The 14,948-nt window shown below is 46.8% G+C and overlaps 1 long non-coding RNA gene across 1 annotated transcript in view; it reads right to left on the bottom strand.

Moving 5' to 3' along the window:
- Nucleotides 1-10,644, bottom strand: part of LOC138521008 (uncharacterized) — an 88,552-nt gene extending 77,908 nt beyond the window's left edge. The window contains exon 1 of the long non-coding RNA XR_011282911.1: nt 10,483-10,644. This is a non-coding gene — a long non-coding RNA (uncharacterized lncRNA). The remainder of the gene's footprint in view (nt 1-10,482) is intronic.
- Nucleotides 10,645-14,948: the final 4,304 nt, after the last annotated feature.

Here is a 14,948-nt window from a genome sequence, read left to right as displayed (position 1 = left end):
ATCTTAAACACTAATCTTAAACCCTAATATTTTCCAAGCCCACTATTTCTTAACTCCTCATAATTTCTTTCAAGGACTCATGTGTGCATGTTATGTTAGGTATTTGTTAGGTGCTGTTAGGCAGAATCCTATGCAGTTCCCTTAGGGAGCGCTACAGAAGATTAGGACTACAGGTACATGCAATAAATCCTCTTTGGTATCAGTCTGTACCACACAGGTTTAGTTGGTAGCTGTGGCTGAGCAGTCAGACTTATCTCAAGAGGGAGATTAGCAGTATTCAGGGTTTACACAACAGGACCACAGTATTATGAAACAAAGAAACACTGACCAAAGCTTTGTATCAAAAAGAATATATATTTATTTTACACACTCTTAATTCTTCACACAGATCACTATCATTAAAGCAAGTTAAAACAGTCAAGAAAAGTATACAGAACTCCCTATTTAAATTGTAAACAAATTTGGACCAAGAGTGAAAACTGAGCAAAATGGCACAGTGTAAACCAAGCAGAAATGGCACTTCAGCAATATATAAAGGGGAAGGAAAGGTGGTTATAAGAGTTTAGGTGCACCAACACATTTCTTGGTGAAAAGCAATCTAGAGAAGGCAGTTGTAACAGATTTAGCCAGAGTCAATAGGCCTGTGCCAGAGTCAGTGGTACAAGGCAAAGTGCCCAGGTTCAAATGGTTCTAGTAGCTGCAGTCAAGTCTTTGTTTAACAATTGAAAAGGAAGGTGCAGATGGTAAAAAGACAATGTTAGCCGATAAGAGCGGCCAGCCCAGAAGGCAAGTAAAGGATTTAAAACACCTTTAGCAGTACCCAACGAAACGGGAGGCCTGGCGGAACAATGTACCTTAAAAGTGGAAGAGGCTCCTGCGGTGGCGGTTGTTCCTGGCAGTGCCTGCAGTTTGGGAGATACAGCAGAGGAAGAGAGGCTCTCGTAGTGGAGTAAGGTTCGAGTTACTGCACTGCCCAGGGATGAAGCTGGCCGCGGTGATGCCATAACGGAATAAAAAAGGTACGCTCCTTTAATTGCAGTCGTGGTGGACGGGTGCCTGGCTATCTGGTCTCCTAGTGCTTGGCACTGGCAAGTCGATCAAGGCAGGTCCTGGAAGGCGATTGGCTAACTGCTTGGTCCCACCAGCTCAAGGGAAGAAGGCTCTTGCAGGTGAAGATCTTCTCTTGTCGTTGGAGAAAAGTGGTGAGGATCTGCAGCAGGGCTTCACTGGTGGTTCAGTCATTGAGATGTATTTGTCTTCTCTCCTCTTCGGATTTCTCAGGTCCAGTAGCGACGTCTATCTTCCAGACCACAGGTTCCTGCTTTTATGCAGAAAACCCCCCATTCATACAGCCTAGCTGTCACTCACTCAGTGGGGTGGCTATCCTGGCGGGAGAACCCCCCAGCCTATCAGGGCAGAGTGCGACTTGGGTTTCTTAGGCAACCCTGCCCAGGGTGCCCATTCCCCCTCCCACACATCCTGGCTGCCCCAGATTCACAGGCGCCTGAAGGTGGGCTTCTGTCCAGAAGCCCGCCAAAAGGACGAACAAAGGGCCCCGACCTCGTTGTTGATTACAGAGAGCGATACGAGAAAGAAATATTATAAGAGATATGGCAAAAAAAAAAACACTGGAGTAAAGTTAACATTAAATAACCCAGCGGTATGTTAGAGGCGGTCAGTAAAAGAGGTAGCCTCGAACAATGGGAAAATCCCATAGGAAAATATTCACTTTTGAATATTTATGGTAGTAACCACTGCCACAAGCCAGAAACTTTGGAGAGAGGCACTGGACACCAGGGGAACACTATTAACCCTTCCCAGTACCTCCTTAGTAAGATGGTTTGTTCATAACTATTGACTAGCAAAGTCAATGGTAACTTTGCATGCCCTGGGAGACAGCAGTCAGTCCCAGGGTATGGAGTCTATGTTTGGGGGTCACTATGACACCCCTGTGTTACTGCACTGAGGGTGCTGTGTGACACGCATGTAAAAAGATAATACCTATGGAGTGAGAAAAACTCCACAGCCCATAAGCACAAAAAATAGCCTGAAACACACATCATACATATGCCTAAGAGTGGGAAAGGGAGTCTCACTCTTAGCAGGAGTAAAAACAAAAAAAACCTGAAATCCAGCAAAGCTGCTGGGGGACTCTATAGGTAAGGGAAATTAGCCTTTTAAGAGAATTCTCCCTAACACTCGCCCCCACCCCCCCCCGCAGACTAAGTGACAGGAGGTTCTAATCCACTCCTGGATGAGTCTCTTACCTCTAGTCGGTTAAAAACATCCTAGAGAGACCATCAGCATTTTGGTGGTGACATCCTGACCGGTGCTCAGTGGTAAAATCAAACCCTTGGAGGCAGATTGACCATCTTAATAGTTTTGGGTTTTCCCCTTCGATTTGCATCAACCATCTCAAGGGTTGGTGGTCAGTCTGAATAATGAAAGTAGATCCATACAAGTATGGTCTTAACTTCTTCAGAGCCCACACAATGGCAAAACACTCTCTCAATGGTTGCCGTTTCCGGATCCTTCAGTTTCCTACTGCTGAAGCAAATGGGGTGCTCTCTACCTTTCTCATCCAGTTGACTAAGGACTGCACCTATACCTGTATTGGAAGCATCTGTTTGCACAATGAAGGGTTGGTGGTAATCAGGAGCTCTTAGAACTGGAGCTTGACAAAGGGCTCTTTTCAGGTTTTCAAAGGCCTGATTGCACTCCTCATTCCATTTGAACTTTTTAGGGAATTGGAGAGGAAATCACATTCAGGGGAGAAGCTATGGTGCCATAGTTTTCTATGAAATTCCTGTAGTACCCAGTGAGACCTAAAAAATACCTCACCTGGGTTGGAGTAGAAGGGGTTGTCCAATTTTGCACAGCTTCTATCTTGCTGGGCAATGGCCTTATTTCACCACCTCCTACCTCATGTTCAAGGTAGACTACTTTACTCTGACCAATTTGACATTTGCTTGCCTTTATGGTCAGCTGTGCCTTTTTAAGAGCCTGCAAAACATATCCTAGGTGGTCAACATGTTCTTTCCAAGTAGGGCTGAACACTGCAATGTCATCCAAGTATGCCATGCAGAAGTTCTCCATCCCATTCAGAACCTGATTAACCATCCTTTGGAATGTAGCAGGTGCATTCTTTAATCCAAAATGCATAACCTTAAATTGGTATAAGCCAGCTGGGGTGGAGAATGCAGTTTTCTCCTTGGCATGGTCCGTCAGGGCTATTTGCCAATAGCCTGACGCGAGATCAAATGTGCTGAGGTACTTGGCTGAACCAAGTCTATCCACCAGCTCATCTGTCCTGGGCAAAGGATGGGCATCAGTCTTAGAGACTGAATTTAGGGCTCCATAGTCCACACAGAATCTCAACTCATTGGATCCTATCTTTGGTACTAACACAACTGGGCTAGACCATGGACTAGTAGAGGGCTCTATTACCCCGAGATCAAGCATCTTGTTGACCTCTTCTTTGATGTGGGTTCTTACATTCTCTGACATTCTGTAACCCCTGCTTTTGCCAGGTAAACAGTCACCAGTGTTGATATCATGCTGGCCCCAAGGGGTCAAGCCTGGTGAAAGTGAAAACAGGGGGGCAAATTGATTCAACAAAACTTTGCAGTCCTCCTGTTGTCCAGAAGTCATATTAGAAGAGAGATTAACTCCTACTTTCTCATCTAAAGATTTGCCTCTGAGGAGGTCAGGCAAGGGTTCGCTCTCCTCCTCCTCTTGTGCTGAAGCTAGAAGCAAAGCTCCCAGTTCTGGTCTCGAGATATAAGCCTTCAAACGGTTGGTGTTAAAGACTCTAGGAGCCTCCTTAGGATTGCCTAAGTCCACCAGATGGTTCACCTCTCCAAGTTTTCCCACAATCTTGAAGGGTCCTATCCACTTGTCCTGCAAGTCCCTCTGCCTTGTTGACACCATAACAAGAACTAGCTGGTCTTGAGGGAACTCAACCATGTTGGCCTTCTGGTCATGCCAATGCTTAACGAGAGCCTGACCTGCTTTCAAGTTGTCACTTGCTTCAGCCATCATGCGTGACATTCTCCTCCGGAGTCTTTATCACATAGTCAGTCACTCTGACTGACATGGGGGAAGGAGCACTCTCCAGCCCCTTCTTAATCAGGGCCAATGGACCCGACTGGATGGCAATAGAGAAGTTCAAAGGGACTGTAACCCACTCCCTCCGGAGGGACTTCTCTATATGCAAAGAGAAGGCATGGCAGTAGAAGATCCACTTTCTTTTTAGGGGGTACTCTAAAGCTCCTGTCATGCTCTTCATGGTTCTGTTGAACCTTTCTACCAACCCATTTGTCTGAGGGTGGTATGCAGTAGAGAACTTGTGGGTAACTCCACAGTTTTTCCACATGGCCTTCATGTAGTGGGACATAAAATGTGACCCCCTGTCGGATATTACCTCCTTAGGAAACCCAACCCTGGTAAAAAGAATACCAAGGAGGGCCTTAGCCACAGCCTGGGCTGTAACAGTCCTCATAGGAATAGCTTCAGGGTACCTAGTAGCTTGGTCTACTACAACAAGTATAAACCTGTTGCCTGAAGAGGTTGGAGGGTCAAGAGGACAGACAATCTTGATTCCCACCCTCTCAAATGGTACTCCCACCACAGGGAGAGGCACTAAAAAGGTGCCACGTTCTTGGAGCCACTCTTACCAGAAGTTTGGCAGGTGTGGCAACTCTTGCAATACTTATCTACTTCAGCCCCCATTTTAGGCCAGTAAAAGTAGAGAGCCTTTCCTTGGTCTTCTTGAAACTCAAGTGACCAGCCAAAGGTATCTCATGGGCTAGTTGCATGAATTGGAGTCTGTTCTCTTGGGGCACTACAAGTCTTTTGTAGTCTCCAGGGGTTGACTCAGTCAGTTCACTGTAGAAGAGGCCATCTTCCCAATGCAACCTATACTTCCCAGTCTCTTGTCCTTCAAGCTGAGAAGCTGCCTGGTGGCAAATACCTTCCAGAGTTGGACATTCTCTTTGCCCCCTACTGAAGTCTGCCCTGTTGGGCCCACCTTCTGCCAGTAAAGACTGCAGCTCAGGATGGTCCACAGGGTCCAGATCTCCAATAAGATCCTGGCCTTCTACTAGATCTGAATCCTCAGGCTCTAGTTCAACCACACAGGGTTGTACCTCACTCTCAGCCTCAGCTGGAGTGGGAGTCACAGGTGTGACTTTGGACAACGTAGGGGATGTCCTGGTTGGAAGCATGGAAGTGCTTCCTGCTGGTTTCCTTTTAGAAGTCTTGGGTTTCCCCTTTGCTTCTTGTTGCTCAGAAATAGCCGTTAGTAACTCAAGAGGAGTAGGAGTGATTTCTTTTTCTATCATCTCCTCAGGAGAGCCCCTCAAGGTCCTCTCCGTTGCAGGTCTGGTGAGCTCCTGCAGTCTTTTGCTGGGAGGTCTGGGAGTACTTGACACTACTCCAAGATCTTTTAGGTCATTTCCCAACAGAACCCTTCCAGGTACTTCAGATTGCACACCAACAGGTATCCTGACAGTCATGTCATTGCACTGGATGAGAGCTGGTAACTGGGGAATCATCTGCAAAGGCCCTCCAGCTAACTTGGTGAGGCGTTTGGGTGCCTTAGCAACATCCTCCACCTTGAAAAATGATTCATCCACCACAGTGATGCTGGCTCCAGTGTCCCTAATGGCAGGGGTCTCCTGACCATTCACTAGGACCCTGCCTTATAATACTCTTTAGTATTATTTTGGATAGAATTATAGACATCTAAATTCTGTTGTTCCCACAACCCCAGGACACTAATGAAACACTAGCGGAGACTCTGATGGGGTCTTCAACTATTAGTTGAAAGTTTCCAATGACCATTTGTACTTCCTCCTCAGGAGCGAAGGCTAAGGAGACAGTGTAGACCCCTGAAGGTTTACCCTTACATCTGGGATCCCCCTTCACATGGTCAGTTGAACCACAAACATAACATTTCCCAAATGTCTTTATGAATGGTGGTTTGTTCTGACCTCCTTCTGGTCTGGGACCAGAAGGTACACTAGCCCGATTCGGTTTCCCTTTTGGCTTACCCTTGGAGGTTTGTTGGGGCCCTCTTTGGAATTGGAATTATTTGAATTCTCTTTTTTGTCTTTCTTAGGCTGCTTCCCCTCATCCTTGTTCTGAGCGCCCCCAGAATCCTTGTGAGTAGCCCTGTTGGCAACCCACAGGTCAGCAGCCTTAGCTAGTTTCTTGGAATCCATTTCCTTTGAATCAGCCAAGTGCTGTCTGAGCTCAGGAGAGCAGGCATCATAGATAGACTCCAACATGACAAGATTTTTCATTCCTTCGTAAGTGTTCACTCTGTAACCCTTACTCATCCGTCTAAGTTTTTCAAACACTCACTCAACCAGGTAGCCCAAGGGGTACCATCATGCTTTTTGAGGGTCCTAAACCTCTTAAGGTACTGGGAAGGGGTCTTCCCAAATCTAGCTATTAAAGCTAGCTTCACACATTCATAGTCCATCCTGTCCACCTCCCCCAACTCCATTACCACATCAGATGCAACAGGGGGGAGCCTAGAGAATAACCAGAGAAGCAACTGATTCCCTGTGATTTCCTGGAGCCCATGATTGTACTCAAAAATAGCTAACCAACCTAACACATCCAACTTAGGTTCATGCATACCCACAATCTCTTTAGGCATCCGGGGTCTCTTTGGACTGGAAGATCTAGAGGCAGAAGAATTTTCCACAGACAGTTTCTTCATCTCTAACTCATGATTGAGCTCCATTTCTCCGAGCCTTAGTTCTTGATACTTCTGTTCAGATTGGGCACTAATTCTTTTGAATTCAAGTTCAAGCCTCATTTTTTTCTAGTGAGATAAACTCAGGACTTAATGTGGGACCTGACAATGGTCCAGTAGCCAAGGCTTGAGGCCTTTGAGCAGGCAGAGGGCCAGAGGGGGTTACATTGTCAGCCTCCTCTTCCTCGTCTGTCTCAACAATAACATCAACATTATCATCCTCAAGATCTGCTACAGTTGCTGGAGGAGTAGGCACTACAGCCTCACTCTTCAGACTTTGTTTTTCTAATAATCTTTCAATTAACTCTGATTTCTTGCCTTTGACAGGAAGACTTTTATGTCTGCACAGATCCCTTAATTAATCAGCAGTAGTTACAAGGATGGTCTCCTGGCTATAGCTTTCTATTTTTTTTACTTTTGTTTTAAATACACTTTTAGTGATTGTTAAGCCTTGTGGTTAGTTGAACCAAGCTACTAGCAGCACTCTAAAATGTAAACTCATTACTTTATCCTCACCACTGTACACCAGTGTTAGGCAGAATCCTATGTAGTTCCCTTAGGGAGCACTAAAGAAGATTAGGACTACAGGTATATGCAATAAATCCCCTTTAGTATCAGTCTGTACTACACAGATTTAGTTTGTAGCTGTGGCTGAGCAGTCAGACTTATCTCAGGAGGGAGATGAGCAGTATTCAGGGTTTACACAATAGTACCACAGTACTATGGAACAAGGAAACACTGACCAAAGCTTTGTATCAAAAAGAAAATATATTTATTTTGCACACTCTTAATTCTTCACACAAATCACCATCATTAAAGCAAGTTAAAACAGTCAAGAAAAGTATACACAACTCCTTATTTAAATTGTAGACAAGTTTGAGCAAGAGTGAAAACTGAGCAAAATGGCACAGTGTAAACCAAGCAGAAATGGCACTAACAATTTCTTCAGAGGGAGGGAAAGATCAAGTTATACAGGGTTAGACTCCTAAACACACCAGCAACATTTCCCAATTGGATTGTGAACAAGTTAGGCAAGGTAGTACTTTAGCACAAGCAATACTTCGGTGAAAACTCACCAAAATGGCACTTCAACAATATATAAAGGGGTAAACTATATATAAAGGGGGAGGAAAGGTGGTTATAAGAGTTTAGGTGCACCAACACATTTCTTGGTGAAAAGCAATCTCTAGAAGGCAGTTGTAACAGATTAGCCAGAGTCAATAGGCCTGTGCCAGAGCCAGTGGTACAAGGCAAAGTGCCCAGGTTCAAACAGTTCTAGTAGCTGCAGTCAAGTCTTTGTTTAACAATTGAAAAGGAAGGTGCAGAAGGTAAAAAGACAATTTTAGACGATAGGGGCGGCCAGCCCAGAAGGCAAGTAAAGGATTTAAACCACCTTTAGCAGTACCCAACGAAACGGGAGGCCTGGCGGAACAATGTGTGGAAGAGGCGCCTGCGGTGGCGGTTGTTCCTGGCAGTTCGGGAGATCCAGCAGAGGAAGAGAGGCTCTCGTCGTGGCGGAAGGTTTGAGTTACTGCCCAGGGATGAAGCCGGCCGCGGTGATGACCAAAACGGAATAAAAAGGTACGCTCTTTTAAATCGCGGTCGTGGTGGACGGGTGCCTGGCTATTCGGTCTCATAGTGCTTGGCACTGGCGATGCGACCAAGGCAGGTCCTGGAAGGCGATTGGTGAAATGGCTGGTCCCACCAGCTCAAGGGAAGAAGGCTCCTGCAGGTGAAGATCTTCTCTTGTCATTGGAGAAAGGTGGTGAGGATCTGCAGCAGGGTTTCACCGGTGGTTCAGTCGTTGCAGATGTCTTCGGCTTCACTCCTCTTCGGATTTCTCAGGTCCAGTGGCGACGTCTATCTTCCAGTCCGCAGGTCCTTGCTTTTATGCAGAAAAACCCCCATTCATACAGCCTAGCTGTCACTCACTCAGTGGGGTGGCTATCCTGACGGGATAACCCCCAGCCTATCAGGGCAGAGTGCGACTTGGGTTGCTTAGGCAACCCTGTCCAGGGTACCTATTCCCCCTCCCACACATTCTGTCTACCCCAGACTCACTGGCACCTAAAGGAGGGCTTCAGTCCAGAAGCCTGCCAAAAGGACAAACAAAGGACCCCGACCTCGGTGTTGATTACAGAGAGCGACACGAGAAAGAAATATTATTATAAAAGATCTGGAAAAACTCCATAACCCATAAACACAAAAATTAGCCTGAAGCACACATCATACATATGCCTAAGAGTGGGAAAAAGAGTCTCACTCTTAGCAGGAGTAAACAAAAAAAAAACTGAAATCCAGCAAAGCTACTGGGGGACTCTATAGGTAAGGGAAATTAGCCTTTTAAGAGAATTCTCCCTAACAGGTGCATTTATGGAGCACTAAAACACTGCTTTGATATCTAGGCCCTTTGTATATGGTAGCTTCCAATTTCTATTTAACCGGCGTGACAGCTCCGCGAGGTATGGCCCGCGCCTCCAAGTTCGAATGTCGCTAATGCTTACTCCGCCATTCATTCTTGCAGCGCTGATAAACGAGTAGCAATGAATTGGCCACTAATAATACCTATTATCACAGGTCTAAGAAACAGCAGGAATCCAGAATGAAGCACTGGATCACAGATTAGTCGCAAGTTATTTGCTGATGCCTCATGAGTCGGTCATGTTTGGAGCTCTCTTACAAGTAGAACCTAGTGGCTGGAGACGGGGCTCATATTGAGTGAGACTTTGGTACTTTTTATGTTGTTCGAGAGATGGTGTCCAGTGGGAAGTGTCTTGGCCAACTGTTTGCAATAGTAGTGTAGTATTTCTTGAGCCAGGTTTTTTGCACTATTCTGATAGTGGTTTTCAAAGTTTTTAATTTCATGAGCGGGATCACCCTTACCTGGCATTTTAGTGTTTTTTTTTCCCTTTCTTTGATAATGTTTTGTTTTAAGGTGTAAATTGTTGCTCTAGTGTTTTGTAAACGCGCCTTCATTTTGTGGAGATAATTAGCACCACGCAAAAGCATTACCGCATGCAGTAATTAAAATGGGAATGGGGAGTAATATTTCCGGTGTACGACAATGAGGCATTACCGGGGCCGCCAGGGCTGTAATACCCCGGTAAGTCCCCATTGCCAGGCAGCAGAAAAAAATAAAAATAAATAAATAAATAAAGACTCCCGCGGCAGCTGTGCCGGTATTTACCACCACGGCTACCGTCGGCCTCATAAAAGGCCCCCAATCGTCCTTAATCTAGTTTTATGGTAGCCCTCTTTGTTTTCAATTTTGTAAAGGAAATGGGGCATGCGCGGTAGGTGCAAATTGATTTTAATTTTTTTTTTAAACTAAGCACTCCGGGCAGCAGGCTCGGATGCTAAAAGCGTTAATTACCAGTTTGGTGATTAACGCTGCCTCCAAGATGATGCCCAGCATTGGAAAGTGAGGCCAAGGTGCTTGTGCTGAAGGAAACAAACATACAGCATGTTAATGTCATTGACCGTCACAAGCTACGACCTCTTCCAATTCCAGTAGGAAATAACGGACTTCTTACTAATGGGAAGAAAACAACACACTGTGGTGTAACCCCATATCAAACTCTTGCAATACCAATGGGAAATGAACAGGTTTTCAATAGGGTAAGAGGCAGGAAAGAAACTCTGTACAGGACAGTAAAAACAAACCTCTGCAGCGAAGAAGGCAGTTTATTGAGGAATTGGAATGTTCTTGAACTTACAGGAAAACCTCTCGTTCTCCTTTTGAGGTCCTTATCATGGCATGCTCTTCGCGTCCCAAAATTGGTCTATCGACGAATGGCATGGCCTGCCCGTTGGAGAACCTGTAGGGTGCATTTTAAGATCAGTGAAATTAACAGATCAGACCTTGGCAAACACAGGGTCCAGACTTGAACTGGCAGGACTAACGGCATTTGGAATCTCTCCATAAGTATTAAGCACAAGGACCATTGACACAACATTAGAAGTTCTATCATGCTAATTCCTGGATATCCGGGAATTGATCGAATCCGAAATGTCCTAAGGAGAAAAAAACAAAAGTTATTTGAATGAAATTAACTTTCAGTTTTCTCTCCTGCTGACATTTCAGACAACCCGCTCCCCCCACTACCTTACTTACCTTCGGCGGCACACTTCGCTGTGTGCCGCCGCCTCCGCCATCCATCTGCAACACCGGTTCCCTTCACTTGCGTGCATGGGAACCAGCGACACAGGGTCCTTTATTTTCTTCTTTTTAAAAAAAAAAAGTTGTGGGTCGCGGAGGTCACCCCCGCAATCCCTGATGTGATTACAGTGAACAAGGGTGTGGGGGTCACCCCCGCATTCCCCGCTCCCCTTGTTCATTGAAATTAAACAAATGGTAGAGGATTCGGCTGTACGTAATTTTCATACAGCCGAAATGCAAACATATCTACCATTCGTGTATTTATTTTCGGAATTTTATGCGGATACCCTCATTCCTTACTTTTTTCTGGTTGAAGTGACAGAATGTTGTGAAAGGGTTTCCCCTTGTGGGCATTGATTAGGACCTTGCACAGAAGGCAATGCAGCATTTCTGGGTTGTAATAAAACCTGAAGTACCTTGAGGGCCCAAGTCCTGGAGCTCTTGGTAATCAGTCTGGTGTGAACAAGTGGGTGTCTATTATGGGGTGGTTCACTTATAAGGACAATGGGCCTCATTATGACCGTGCCGGTAAATACTGGCACGGCTGCCGCCGGAGTCATGAAATTACTGGCAGTGGGCAATTACCGGGGGGGCATTCCAGCCCCGCAGGACCCGGTAATTGCCCATTGCCGGGTGCCGGTTATTTGTACTCCCCATTCCCATTTCAGTCCCATTGGACCCAATGGGAATGGGCAGGTCGAATGCACTGGCACCATTCATGAATGGTGCTGGTGCATCCGTCGAGTTCTGCTTGCGGGTGCCGTTCTGCCCACCAGGTTAGACCTGGCAGGCTGAAAGGCTCCTGCAAGCAGAACTCTTAGTTTGCAGGTGCGGTCACAATGGTACCAGCAAGCTTACCTGTACCGCCGTTACCGGACCGGCAACCTCGTAATGAGGCCCAAGCTCCCAATTCAGTTTTGGCATTGATACTGGGAGTACAATTCATGGGAATAAATGCTAAATTGTGGTCAAACGTGGACTATCCAAGCAGTGACCAAAATAAACAGTGAATGTGCAGACAAGCAATGTACTGTGACAGCGATTATGACATTTCCCGGCACCCAGCATCAGAAAACCAATGGGTTTTGTACTGGCACCAACTTTGCCTCAGTCATTTCCCCCTGACTACGGGCACTGTGTCCAACTCAGTAGTTCAGATTTGTAATACCTACTAATTATTTGGTAACAGAGCCTGCTGCCATCGCCGGATTGGGAGATCATAGGGACCAGTTGCCCTCACCCACAGAATGATGCTGGGACTAGAGGCACTAGAAGGGAGACCCCTTATATCACCCCACCAAGCTCCAGATTCCCACCAAGCCCTAGATCCCTCTCTCCGCTCTAAAGCCTGCTGTAGAAGAACGGGGTCCCCTGGCAAGCCTACAGGTCTTGGGAGCAGCATGGGATGGGCATTTATTGATCGATTGCCTGATGCCTACTTTGGCATTGGCACACAGTCAGTGCATATTCCATTAAAGATGGCAGACAAGGTTTTAAGAGCTAGGTCCATGTCCGTGCGCAACAGCATTGACAGCAGGTGTGCGCCGAAATAATGCTACCCAGAAAATCCATCAATCACAGGCCCTATTCTTTGTCACCCGCAGGTGAACGCACTTAGAGGAAGCATGACCCAGTGCAAGGAGCCGAAGTTCTAGAACAGTCACCAAATGTGTGGCTTCTTTGTCGGTGTGGGGACCTGGGCTGAGGAGCACTGATATCGCAGGAGAGGGGAGGTTGTGGCTGAGACCCAGAAGGAGGTGTAAGGAGTGTGAGAAAGATAACTGGTTTAGGGCAGAGACAAGGAAGAAGAAGAGAATACCCAGGGGGAGGTTGAGGAACCAACAAGGAAAATATTGGAAGAAGTTGTGAGGAGGATGCTGGAAGGAAGGAGGAGACAAGGACAAGGGGGAGGGGGGGGTTGGAAGGAAATGTGGGGAAGAATGGGTCTGAAACCACCATGGAGGCACTTGAGTAGAATATCAGAAGGTGCGACGATGGGAGAACAGTGCAGCAGTGGTAACCGAGGTGGTGGAGACCCCCAAGAGAGAAGTTAAAGAGAACCAAGAATGATCAGGACAGGAGGACTGTTACACGAGTAGCAAATGACACAATGGAGGCAACAGAGAAGGCCAAGCAGGATAAAGGAGAGGAGGGGGTAAGGACCAATGAGAGTGAAGTGAAATAGAAACACTTCAAAGAGGTCAGGAGGAATGGTTAAACCAGTGGCTGATGACAAGTCAAGGAAATAGAGATAGCAAAAAAGGAGGTGGAAGGAGTGACGTAGGAGGGAGGAGAAAATGGAGGGCCCCCCACCCCTTTTAGCCACAAAACCATTAAAAGCAAAGAGGAAGAAGACAAGGTCAGATATTTGGGGGATAAAGCTAGGACCCTCGGACAAGGACGTATAAAACAGGAGACAGTGGGAAGACTAGAATAGTGATTCCATGGTGGAAGCTCTGGGAGTTTATTAATCCACAGCCAACCCCATCCCCATGTGTGACCTAGAGTGTAGGCACACATGGACCTGGAGAACCTCAGGACATGTGCCTCACAACAAATGATGAGCAGCAGATGACCAAACTCAGAGGAACTAGGAGGAGGCCAGAAAGAATTGCAAGGGACACTAAAAACCGGAGGACTGTAAGTAGAGAGGCCAGATTGAGACTTGTCGGACCATGGACTATTGAACCCAATGAGAAGTCAGCCTGTTTTTTAACACGGTTTTAATTAAATAAAGATTAGTGTCAAAGGTTCCTGGGGCACTTGAACAACTGCACCTGGCCCCAGTTAATCCAAGGGTTCCCAAGCAAGCCTTCTATAATTTTACCCCACCAATGTCACAGGAGTGATGCACATATTGTGATGCTGGAAATGCATCGGAGGGACAGGGCCTCTGTATCCTTGTCATTTACTGCTTTTTATTGTGTGTTTTGTCGTGTTTTCCGCGCAGGAGTTCACGTGGGACTCCTGGTGGTGCAGCTCCCTCTTTTGGTTTGGTGAACAGACCCCTGGGATACCCTTATGGCACCCATGGGTAGGGGTACAACCCTGTGCCCCTAGTGTATGTTTTTGGGCACCTCTGTGTGACCCACAGAGCAGGGTACGGAGTGGTGGAAGATCCGTGCTGAAATGACTGGTGCCCTGAGCATCCTCCATTTTGGGATGCCCAGGCCCTGTCATTGGAATCGGTAGATTCCTGATGGAGACAAAATGGCCCCCATGGCCTCTTGCCTTCCATCACCTATTACCCTAATCTTTCCAAAGTCCCAGGAAGCCCTGCCTCTGTCCCTTCCTCCTGACTGGCTGTTGGGTGGAAGTTCCGTATATGGTAGTGTGGGGAAGTGCCGACCAGACTGGATGGAGCCTTCTCAACGACCGTATGTTGTGAGTACGCCTGTGGGTGGGACCTGGGTGAATGGAGTGTGTGACGAATATGCATTCTAAGTTGCAACTGTCTAGTATCTGGTGTTTGACACAATGGTTGAGACAGCCCTTCCCGAAACCGGTATGAATGCAGCTTGGAGTGTTGAATGGCTCAGTACTTGTCCCAATACACATAACCTCTTGTGAGTGTCTGTAGAGAAGTGAATGGCCTTAATACCTCGTGTTCCTGATTGGTTGACTGCCTGCATGAATACCCGTAGTCGTGATTGGATACTTGAGTGCGACCCAGCAGAATGAATGGGAGATCAACAGTATATCTGGGGACCTCTCACTGCTAGGAATCCTGTTCAGAAGCTGAAGTCCACTACGACGAGTAACTGGAGTGAAGCTTAACCTTGAGCCCTGCTGGACGAGAAGAATTGCTGTTGCTCTCCTTCGCAATCTAAAAGCTGCTGTGCTTCAAGAACTGACCCAGAGAGGACCTGGTAAGGCGCCCTCTTCCCGAGCTACGAGGGACCATCGTGCACAGCTGATCTTTGCCTAAGCTCCCTGGTAGACAGACCTTCGACAGGCTGCCGACCCGATACGTGGACTGCTGCGGAACTCCAAGGAGAAGCGCCCGGACTGTTGTCCATCACC

Source organism: Ambystoma mexicanum, chromosome 13, assembly GCF_040938575.1.
Source record: "Ambystoma mexicanum isolate Mex_15411 chromosome 13, UKY_AmexF1_1, whole genome shotgun sequence".
Classification (NCBI taxonomy): domain Eukaryota; kingdom Metazoa; phylum Chordata; class Amphibia; order Caudata; family Ambystomatidae; genus Ambystoma; species Ambystoma mexicanum.
This window is presented reverse-complemented; position numbering and strand designations above follow the sequence as displayed.